We start from the raw sequence: 12000 nt of genomic DNA, 5'->3' as shown, positions 1-12000 counted from the left end.
AATTGTAGTTTTTAATGATTGATAATTACACAACATCCATAATGTAATATTGTTTTCAATTTCCCCCCCCCCCCATTTTTTGCCGGGTTTTTCCTACTTTTGCAAAAACCCAACCCTTAGCCTATATGCATTTCTATGGTAAACTACCCGACTTACAGGGGCGGATTTAAGGGTTCACTCGGGGCACAGTCTTCTGAAGGGCCTGAAAACCCCATAACTTTACACTTGTTTCTAATTTAAGGGGCCTCAACCAACTGAAATCTGCTTCAGCCGACTTATATGCATTTGACTTACACGGTTGTCGTCAATCCCCACCTATCGTAACTTTGGGGTATTACTGTATTAACGATAAAATATTGCCTAAATTAATCCTTTTAATATACTCCTGTTTGAGTCACACTTGGACAACTTTAACCTTCTAGCTGTTACTCAAATATATTTAAGCACCAATATTGTGGTGGGAGAAAGGTTGATAGATATATATAACAAAAAATTTAGCCTTCAGTATCATACTACTTTTACTGGTTTGTTATTTAATTCAATGACTGCCTGTTTATGAAGAAAGTGAAGAACAGTTCAAATAATTCTTTTGCTTTGTTTACTTTTTCTTACCTAAACTTCAGCAAATAGAAATAAGAGAAAGAAAAACTGGTTGGTTTTGAAAAAAAATTCACGTACTCAATAAGGGTCACACTAGACATATCTTCTCTTTGAGAAGAGAGCTAAATTCTGTGTTGTCCATTTTTATTCAAAATTGCTTAGCAGCCCAAAGGGTTGAAATCAATACATACTAAAATATACTTGAAGTGTGTTACTCGGGCATATTTTAAACTTATCGGAAACTTCTAGGTTAGTCATGGTCATAAGTGAATGCATTTGTGTGCATTACTAATATTATCAGTTTCTTAGAAAACATATTAGTGAAAAAATTATAATTTTTGGTTATTTTTCTGGGGGGTAAGCATTGAAGCTTAAATTTTGCTTATCAATTTGAACTTTTTGATTTCCTTTTGTTGATCAGAAATTAGATTTATTATCTTTAAAAAATAAATTTTGACTTGTAAGATTTTGGTGGTTTGAATTAATTTTAGGAAAAAAAACTCCAGGGTAAAGTATATGAAAACATAATTTTTTGCTAATTACCATTCAGTTTTTATTTTGCAATTGCAAACAAACACTAAGTCGTGTATGTATTGGACAAGATTATAATAACTAGTACATATACTTTCTAACCATTCAATCCAATTTATTCCTATGTTTTTACCTTTTCCTGTGTTTGTGAATTTTTTTCTTTTCATTTTAGTTTTTTTAGCCTCGGCTTTGTCTTCAGACAGCGGGAGAGAAATTAATTTGATCAAACTTTTTATAATGAACACTAAAGCCTTGACTATTTGCAATTATTATTCCCTTATATGCAATATTGCCATATTCTGCACCAGGGCATGACAAATCCCTGGAGCCTTGTGGCCATAGCACTAAAGGTTTTATATGTCTGATTAGTAAATTAGTCTGAAGATGAAAAATTTTCTGAATCTATGCTTGTGTTTTTACCAGCATTGAGATGGGTTCCAAATACTAGAAAAGTAAAAATATATCATTTTGGAACCACTGTCACAAAAAAAAAGTTTGGCTCGTGTCTAAATTTTTTTTCTTCGATTTGTCAAACCCAGTTCTGTCCTTAAGCTTCCATGTAGTCTTGTGTGATTTCATATGATCTTTTTTTTTCCAAGATTGAAAAAAGATTTACCTTAAATTTGTGAATAATTAATATAATTGAGTGTGAAATTTTTCTTGTTTGAACATGCCTATGAAGAAAAGCAAAATATTCTACTTGGGAAAGGGGTTTGAACTTTTATTGGAAAAGATATTAGTATGTGTGATGTGTGTGTGTGTGTTTATAGATGCTGTATAAATGCAAAAGAATAAATATATCAGACATATATATGAAGTTTGCTTTGACCGGTTATATTTTTTTGTAATAACATAATTTTGTATAGGTCCTCAACACAGTTTATTTGGGTTTTTTTTGCCATCAGATACAGAAATGTTTTTGAAAAATTAATGAATTTTCCACACAGAAGTAATGAATGTAATTGATATTTGAGTCAAAATAGGGTGAATTCTTTTGACAAGCATCATCCAGCTGACAGTAATAGAGAAGTAAATGAAGCTTGAAAAAAAACACAAATGAGAGATCAAGAAGCTATGCAGTTTTTTGGTTTTTATTTTGAATGAATTTTTCGTTTGTCAGTTAAGCTTTCTGTATGAATTCATTCTGGGGCTTTATCTCAATTGTCTAACTCCATGTAAATATCACATGATAGTCATGATAATGATTTAATGTCTGGGTATGGCAAACGTTAAAAAAAACAAAACAATTTCATGAAATAACTTTGTGGTTTCATGGTATATTTCAATGTAAGCATTTTGTTCAAATACGTTTTTTGTTGATTTTGTTATTTTTTCTACATAAAAAATTTAATGAAACATAATGCGTGTATCAGTGCAGTAAAATGTGTCTGTGAACAAGGTTCATGATCATGAAATAAAATGTCAGCATTTTTGTTTCATTTCATTGTTTCTTTTTCATTTTAAGTTTTTATGCTAATTCTATCAAACAGAATAAGGATATTGAAAAAGATGCAGTAGAAAACATCTTAACATACCTAGGCTGGTTCATCTTTACAGACTCCATATACAATTAATTCTCTATTGTTGTAAGGTTAAACTTTATTCTGCTGAAAGTATTTAACCCTTTCAGACTCAGATGGCACAAACAGGGAAGGTGGTTGTTTTTTCTTGCTTTAGATATTTTTTCAACCTTGAGTTCAGCTATGACTTCAAGGACTGTGGGTATTTTATCATTGAAGTGAGGGCTGAACTCCCTGAGGTTAAAAAAAAGCTATCCACGGCAAGAGAAAGCATCCTGCACGTTAGTGAGTACCAGGTCTGAAAGAGTTATACACTTCAGGAAAATAAAATTCCTATTAGAAGAGGGTAGAACACCATTTTTATTGTTGGGATTTCATTTTTCCACTGTGTAATTCATATGAAAAATTAATTCTACGTCTGTGTTTATATGGGTGTTTTTCTATTTGTTACATGGGACCAGTTTAGAAATTGTATGTTCATCGCAAAATACTAAGATTTCTTTTGTGTTGTAGCTAAACTGTCCAAGATATAATGTGCATAAGGCCGAGATTGCACTAAAATTTTGATAAAAGGTCTTTTATAAAACTGGAAAAATTCAACACATTAGTTACATTCGAGCAAATGCAACCGGTGATCTTATTGGTTGAATTTTTCAAGTTTTATCAAAGAGCTTTTATAAAACTTTTATAGTGTAATCCCAGCCTATGCCAGAAACTTCAACAGATTCTCTAGTCTTTGCCAGAAAAAAAAGGCACTTTGACAATGCATAATGCTGAAACGAAGGGCCGGATTAAGACGCTTGAAGGCCCTAAGCACTTAAGTAATTTTGGTGCCCCCACCATTTCATGCCATTGACTACACAGTTCAACAATTTTTTTTCATTTGAAGACTAAAAATTTTTACTTTCAGGTTTTTTTCACATTTAGCTGCTTTTTTTGGTAAGAATTTTGCCAGATTTTGGCAGAAATTTCATGTTGTCGTGGAATTGTATTCTGCTCAGCGACAATGTAGAACCTGCCTTTCGGATAATGGAACTTAATGACTTATGTGATTAAAAAAAAATTTTTTTTGAAGAGTGCCGGGGGTTACCCCCCCCCCCCCCCCCCCCAGGAGAATTTCTGGATTCCAAAAGTTGGCACGTCTGATATTGCAGTACTTCTAAGCACACACTTCATTTATTTGAAGTGCTCTCTGCGGAGCCATTTAAAAAGAAATGTATAATTTGATAACATTCTGTGGTGCCCTAAGCATGTGCTTATTTTGCTTAAGGGTTAATCCATCCCTGCTGAAATGGAAAGCAATACTATATTTAAGTTTTAAAAAAACTGCTGAAAGCAAGAAGCGGTAAAACTAGAAGTATGCTTTCTATGCTAGGTTTTGGTAATTGGCTTATTTTTTCTCGGCAAGAAGTGATGTTCTACATTTAGGATCTTTACTTCCGAATTTTTCTCTATGGAATATGGTTAGAAGGGTGCAATAAAAGCTGCTTTAATTCGTTAACGCTCAGATATTGGAGTCGTCCAAGTTTTGATTACTTCCTTATTCCCCACCTTGAATATAGTGCTCTGTGCAAGTTTTCTGATTCCGTAAATCAGTGTTGTTACAAATTGGTTAAAAACTGGCTTTCTGATATTTCTAAGTCACGCTTCAGTTAAAACCAGAGTTGTGTTTGGTTTAATCAAATAAAAGTGGCCTAAATATAATTTTTTCCTCGAAAAATATATTGGTTCATTATTAGCCTTAATCTCAGGGGTCCCAAAAATTTTGCTTTTCCTGGGAGACATCAAAGTTAGGCCCTGAACTCCGAAGATCATTTTGCGAGGGCCGCATGATGCTGTGCATACTGTTCTATCTGTAGTTCAATATAATACGATTCCAAAGCATGTGTGTGTGAAATACTCATACAAATAGAGAAAAACCACAATATTATCCATTCACACACCTATAGTACTTGGAGGAAATCGTTTTTTCTCCCGCTAAATTGCATTAGATACTAAAAATTTTCAAATAAGATCTTGTTCACTATAGTCTAACTATCTGCAACATTATTTGGCATTTGAAATCAATTCGAAATTTAAGAGAGGCCTCCGAAATTCAGAAAATTCTCAAAGTAGGGATGTGTATTGTGTAATTCATGAATGAACTGGTTCAAATGAGCTAGTTCAGGAAAAGAACTGTACGTAGCGGTCTTCGTTTGAGTGAACTATCGTTTTCTTTAGTTCTTTACCCACTACATATTGGAATGCGCATGCACGATCCTTCCGAGAGTTCACGCAGCGCCACTCCAAGCTAAACGTCTGAACTCTGAGGATCAAAATTCGAATAGAAACCTTTTCCTTTCAGTCCACTAGTCGTTCTTTAATGACCTTGTCGTTTACGTTTTCGAGCCGTACACTATTACTGAGGAAGATTTTTTGGTTTTAATTAGGTAGTTTTTTTTTGTCTAAGTACTTATAAGAAAGTAATGCTTTTTGTAAAAATTTATAGACCAGTAACGAATCAACGATTATTTTAGATTAACAAACCTAAAACTTTTTAAAAAGAATCTGAAAACTGAAATTTTAAAAATTATGTGTGTGTAGTTTTCCATTTCTTTTTTTATATATCTTGAACATCTCCAGATTTTTATTATATAAGGGGCCGCTCAAGTATTACGTCAGCAGGTTTTTTTGTCGTATTTGAACCTCTCCCCCCCCCCCCCCTGCCGAAACTTGTGGAGGGAGGCGGGTTTGGTGCCCCGGGCATTCGATCTTACTTATTAACCGAAACGGCACAACCCAGTCTATATTCTCAGGAATTTCTAACCGATAGGTCACCACCGGGGTAAAAATAAAAAGAACGGGCAGAAAGGAATGTGTTAGGAACAAAGTATTAAAAAATAAAAGCAAGAGCTGCAGAAAAAAAAGGGCATTGCTTACAAAATTGTTTATGCATGAAATGGCACTAGTGGAAAGGGAGAAAAATTGTATGACATACTGAATATAAAAACTATATTGAGAAAAGATGCAACTGTGCACCGGTGTGCGGTAGGAATGCAGAAATAGTGGCTAGGAGAAGAGAACACTTGCAAATCTGTAGCATTCCAAATATCTAACAATGCACTATTTTTACATGAGAACAGATGAATAAACAATCCAATTACAAACTATATGTATTACGGGTGCTAGACCGGAGGAGGGCGTGTTTCACCCTTTTGCTTCCCTTCAACATTACGGGGGGGGGGGCCAAAATGCTGACCAAGCATCTGGTCACGGCACTGTTCTTAGAACCTTTTCCCGCTTAGTACAATTCATTTTCGTGATCCCATCTTTCATTAATTTTCATTGATATTTCCCATCTAAAGCGTTTTTCCGCTTACAACGTTTTTTTTTATGACTGTTTTTGGAGAAATATAAGCGGGATCCATTTGTAACGTTTAATGCAGGTACTTAGTTATTCGCACCTGAAAGATTTCAAATTATTAGATGGGGCCCGAGGCCTATATTTTTATAGGTATTATAGAGAGGCTATGTTCAAAAACCCGCTTCTGAAGCAGGGCTCTTGACCTAGGATTTTTTTTTTTGAGGGGGCCCTTTGCTCATATTTTTTCATATTTTTAAGCCCTTCTATAGTGAATTTGTAGACATATAAGTAAAAAAAAATCGTGGGAAGCCCTGTTAGCCTCACCCTGTGAGAGCCCCTGCAGTGGCGTATTTATGGGGAGCTTAGCGGGCCATAGCCAAGGGCGTCAAATGATTGTCCAAGAACATTGGAAAAAGGGCGGCAAAATTTGAATAACCCTCAATAAATCCACCTCTGCCTAGATTGCTAGAGGCTAGGTCAGTGAGTAACCAAAAAGTGGCCTAGAGAGTTTGCAAGCTCGTGAGTGAGCAAAAGTTACCTGGAGTGCGTGCAAGCATGTTGTTTTGACTCTGCTCTAGCAAGTGGGCTGTATCTGAATAAGGCTTTTGAAAACTTAAACTTTATTCTTATGCTATTTTAACATAACTCAAGAGAGCGACGGAAGGCCCGTGCTCTTTCTCTCGTGCTAAGGCAGCAACTCTCCTCTTCTCCCCCGCAGTGGGAGGGTTTTGGTGCATGACGCAGCTTGGCGGTCTTAACACTCCCGCCAATTGAAATTACATAATTTCAATTATACATCTTCAATTACAAAATTTTTCAAAATAGAATGACAACGCAATAGAAATTAATGTCCTGAATAAGTAAATGAAATGAATATACAATACAAATACATTAGAACATATTATACACAAATGCAAAAATAATTCTTACTCAATAGGTAAAACACAAATATTTCTCACACTTTTCAAAATTTTGCTGCTGGGCAAACGTATATTTACAACTCTTATCTTTCTATCGTTGCTATGGAACACTTTGGTGATCCTGGCAGTACTCCATTTAGTGCTTGGTAAAAAGTTGACTTTGCAGTACAGGCTTGTTTTTGAAACAAATAAGACACTCATGTACTAGCTTCCTACAAAGATTTCTACCATTGATTGGCCAAAACGTTTGTCTCACATGATATAATAATGACTGTATAGAACCAATATGCAAATACTTTAAATGGTATCTTAATATGATCATGGTGAGAGGATGGTTAGATGGCAATAACATGGGAAATTCACTGTTGGCATTTAGATCGGAATTCTGAAGTCTTCTACCAACTCTCAAAATACCATCATCATCTAAGAAACAGTTCAAGGAAGCTAACTTGGAGTTGCTCCTTAGAGCCTCTCTCCCCTTAAGCCTTTCAATTTCTGCCTTAAATTCCACTAGCGGCTAAAAATCCGACATTCCCTAGTGAACTCGACCAATCACAGAGGAGCGGGAATGAGTAACTCTCGAACCGTAAATTTAGCGGCGTAAACACTGTAAATACAAATATACAAATACAAATACAACGCCACAACAGGCAAATTGCCCTGTGTGTAAACAACAGATTGAAACCTTCCGAGCTGGAGAAAAGTTAAAATAGTTTCAGAAAGAAGTGGTTGGGCCGTAACCATACACCGTTCAAGTATTACTTAAGCAAAATTTTATGGGTTTTTACCCCTCCCCAACCCCACTTGTCAGCAAAATCAAGTAAACTGGACCAAAACCTTCTAGATTAGTACCATTATTAACCAAGGGGGCTTCGGCTGCCCTCCCCATTCTCGAGAGATACGCGGGTGGGGGATATAATAATATATTGTATGATGTACACCCCCCCCCCTTGTGACCTCCAAGAGATAAAAATTGAATTTAAAAATTTAAATTCAAATAATTTTAATGAAATATTGTATAAAAATATATCTATTGTTTTCATTAATTTCTGTAAATTTAAAATGTTTTTTGAAAGCTTGTGATGAGAGGAAATATTTTACCCTGTACCCCCCCCCCTTTAAAGGAAGGTCCTGTGTAAGCGCCCCCCCCCCCCCCCACTTGTTGATCTGAAGCAACCTAGTAAAATAGATCGGGATTTCAGGACATTGCACTGCTGAGGTCAGCACCTCTACCAATCAACAAAACAACCATCAATTGCCATTGTGCTTTATAATATTTTACTAACATCTTTTGCCAGCAAAACTAAAAAAATAACTTTTTGATTCCTTAATAGTGCATGTACATTTTGAATGCCCAGAAGAGCATCGATCAAGTTGGTTTCAAAACCCCTTTCATCTAAACAATAATCTTCAATGCATGGTTTGCTGAGCTGTTTACTAATATGTGTAGCATATCTAAGTGCTGAGTTTCATTTCATTAAAATGCCAAATGTGGTCAAAATCTGGTCCAAGTACTGATGCATCATTTTCCAAATCACATGTCAATGCTTTGATTAAAAGGATGAAAAATGATTCTATTAAAAATCTATATCAGTGCGATGAATGCTCAATTAACAGGAAATTTTTGATAATTATGTCTTTAGTAGTACGAGATACTGTATTAGATTTGGTTGGAAATGAGGATAGGGCTGCAACTGGGGGGGAAGACAGGCGGGTCTGGTGCCCTGGGTGCTGAACCAGAAGGGGCGCCAAAATTCTTTCTTGCCTGCGTGACAAAGTATCTAGTTGAGGCTCTGAATGAGGATACAGTACTGCATGAAGGAATTTGCTCCAGAATCACTTTTGTTTGTTGAAACACAATTTCCCATAAGTTTCTATGGAATATTGTTTGATTTATTCCAGGTATGGCTCAACATTTAAAATACCAAGGAATGTTATAAAGACGATAAAAACTGACCAAACGCTAAAATGAATAGCTTTGAGAGCTATAAATGGGAATTTATAGGAGTATAAGATACAGAACTTTTTATTTTAAACTATGCACACAAACACCAGCTTTATTCTGCTTAAGCCAGTGTTAACACAGTCGAGTGTGTAGGTATTCCCCCATCCATTTGTGTTTTGGTACATCTGGGAAAAAGATTATAAAAAAAGGGGATGTGAGTAAATCAATGGTCAAGTGACATTCTGACAATGATTAGCTTAAATTCATCTCATGATGCAGCTGATTTATGTCATTGCTTGCATTTGTTTCAAAGAAAATGTTCATTAATCGCATCTGTTAGCCAAGGCAGAAAAACTATGAAAAAAAAAATTGTTAGCCAAGGTACTGTATCCTTGATAAACTGATATACTCAATTTTCTTCAAACCCGATTTGAATAAAGCCATGCCAATATGTTCTCATCGAAATGCTTAGATAATCTTCATTCCATTCCCTCCCTTCCTTGCTATTAAAAGCAAATATAAAACCTTATTTTTCCCTATTGGTGCTTATATAATATTTTAACGGTTGTGAGAATAATAGAAATGCACAAATAATTATACACAGTGAGAGGGAAAAAATTTTTGAACACAAATTTTTTTTTATTAAGTCATATGTTATTGAATGACGTTTAACGTAAATAAACAAAGTTGCACACACTATGTCATAGTCCCAAAGGCAATTAGAAATAAACATGATTTTATATATTTTGAAATTTAAATTTTTTTTTAAATTACTGCTTGTATTTCCATAGATTGAAAATGCTATTTTTCATAGTATTCTGTAATACTGTGCAGATGTACGTGGTGTTTTGAATTTTTATACATTATAGAATAAGCAATTTCCTGATATAGCAGAGAAGATCAGACCATCAAAATCAATATGAGATCAGACATTCTATAACATTGAAGATAAACATTTATATACAGTAGATAAACAGATATCAGATATAAACTGTAGACTAAACAATTATTCTAACAGCCCAGCGGATAAGGCCATCAATAAGACATTGCAGACAGGATTCTACAATATTAAAAATAAACATGATCATGAATTAAATTTTTAATATTATAGACCGTGTTGCTCTGCCCAAAGAGACATTTTTTACCCTTTCAGTGGCAATCCTGAGATATCTTGTCAAACCTGATCTGCTTTATTTCTGTCACCCCGAAATATTTTGTCTTCTATTAAAATGCAGTGAAACTGTTTTCACAATAAAATGTTTTCCATTCCCCTCCAACCAAACAACTGTTAGTGGGCAGAGTTAGCTATTGTTCTAGGTTAGATAAGAAGAAGCGAGAAAAAAAAGAGAAATATATGCTCAATATATAAATAATACAAAAAAGGGTTCTCTTCATAGAAAGCCACACACGTAATAACAAGGTTTTGCAATTTCAAATGTGGCAATTATAATGCTGATCAGGAAAATTTCAAAAACCATTTAAAGGGTTAAATGGGAGTTTGGCTTAGATTTGCACCTTAAAATTGTTCTAAATTCAAAAGTCATAAGCTTGTCACAAAAGTCCAGCGATACAAGCAGAAATTGTAGTAAACCACTTTGAAAGTGCTCGAAAAATGTTAATGAATTTAGACAGCTTTATTTTGTTTTCGGTTCCTTTTTTATTCCCACACTGAATAAATCATGGAAACGGCATGCACGAAGAGACTTAGACATTGTAAATTCTATTTTATTTCATCCCAAAGATTTCTTTAATTCTATTGAGTCATATTTAAAAGGGGGTTGACAGAAATTAAACATATAGTTAATTACAGGAAAGCATAGATGTACGTAGAATTTTCTCAAGGATAGGATTTTCAGCTTTTTTATCCTTCTTTGCAGGAAAGTATACTTACTGTAGAAAATATAATTACAAGAAAATGTACTTAATATGCAGGAAAAAATAAGAACAGAAAGATACATGTAATGTAGAAAAGGTAATTACAGTAAAATACACAATGTAGGAAAAATTACAGGAAAATGTATTTAATGCAGGAAAAATAAAAACAGAATTATACACAATGTAGGAAAAATAATTATAAAAGAAAAATCAATTAACCTCAAATACATGAACCCAAACCAACAGGAAATTGATGAAAAAAAGAGAACTATGTAGAAAATATTGATGGAAAAAAATAAAGATGAGAGCCCGAAAAAAATGAGAAAAGAGCGCAGAATATTAAAAAATTACGGAGAACGCGCTTGCGCATTGTAAGTTCCGAATAGTTTCCGAAGTATTGTACACGAAGTAACGACCGGTTCGAGAGTAACTCACTCCCGCTCCTCTATGATTGGCCAAGTTCACCAGGGAATGTCGGATTTTTAGCCGCTAGTTAAATTCCAACCCTTGAATAGTTTTTATCAGGAGATTTTCAGAAAATTGTATTTCCATTCTCATTAAGTTACCTGCTCGTTTTTCACAAGATCTCAAGTTATAGGAAAATCTTAATACAAAACTCAATACAGTCAAACCTCGTTAGTGCGTCAACCGGTTACCACGTCACTTTTTGGAAGTCCCGATTGTCCTCAGGCAGGAATTGGCACAGCTATGGCTTACTCCGTTTAACGAGTCACTCCGCCTACTAAGTCATATTTTTGCTCTCCCAAGAGTGGCTCATTAACGAGGTTTGACTGTATACGTAATATTGAGACGTAACTACTGTTAATTTTTAAGATATATTCAATGAGAGAACTCTTGGTAGTTAGAGTCAAAGACAAGTTATATAGTGTCATCAAAATTACTGTTCGAATCTTTTTTGAGTTCTTTGACACTTTCAAACAGTTCGGTAACCACAGGTGGTGAATCCTCATAAGCAATATTTTCTCCCATCAAAAATCTCGGTCCGGTCTACCATCTGTCATTGTGCAAAAGAGCGTCATCACTGATGCCTCTGGTAACCAAATCGGCTGGATTGTCTTTCCCAGGGCAGTGGAACCAACAGTATTTTTCTGTCAAAGTTTCGATTTCGTTCACACGGTTTGCGACGAATGGTTTCCATCTTTTTACTGAACCCTTTATCCACAGCAACACGATCTGTGAATCCGAATAGAAGTAGGTCTTACATGGTCTTTTCCTTCTCACGACTTTCTCAATCTCGCAGGTCAA

This window comes from Pholcus phalangioides, unplaced genomic scaffold (genome assembly GCF_987345545.1).
Source record: "Pholcus phalangioides strain wild (caught in Gottingen) unplaced genomic scaffold, Ppha-v1.0 ptg000011l_1, whole genome shotgun sequence".
NCBI classification, from domain to species: domain Eukaryota; kingdom Metazoa; phylum Arthropoda; class Arachnida; order Araneae; family Pholcidae; genus Pholcus; species Pholcus phalangioides.
The sequence above is the reverse complement of the archived record's forward strand: the minus strand, read 5'-3'. Positions refer to the sequence as shown.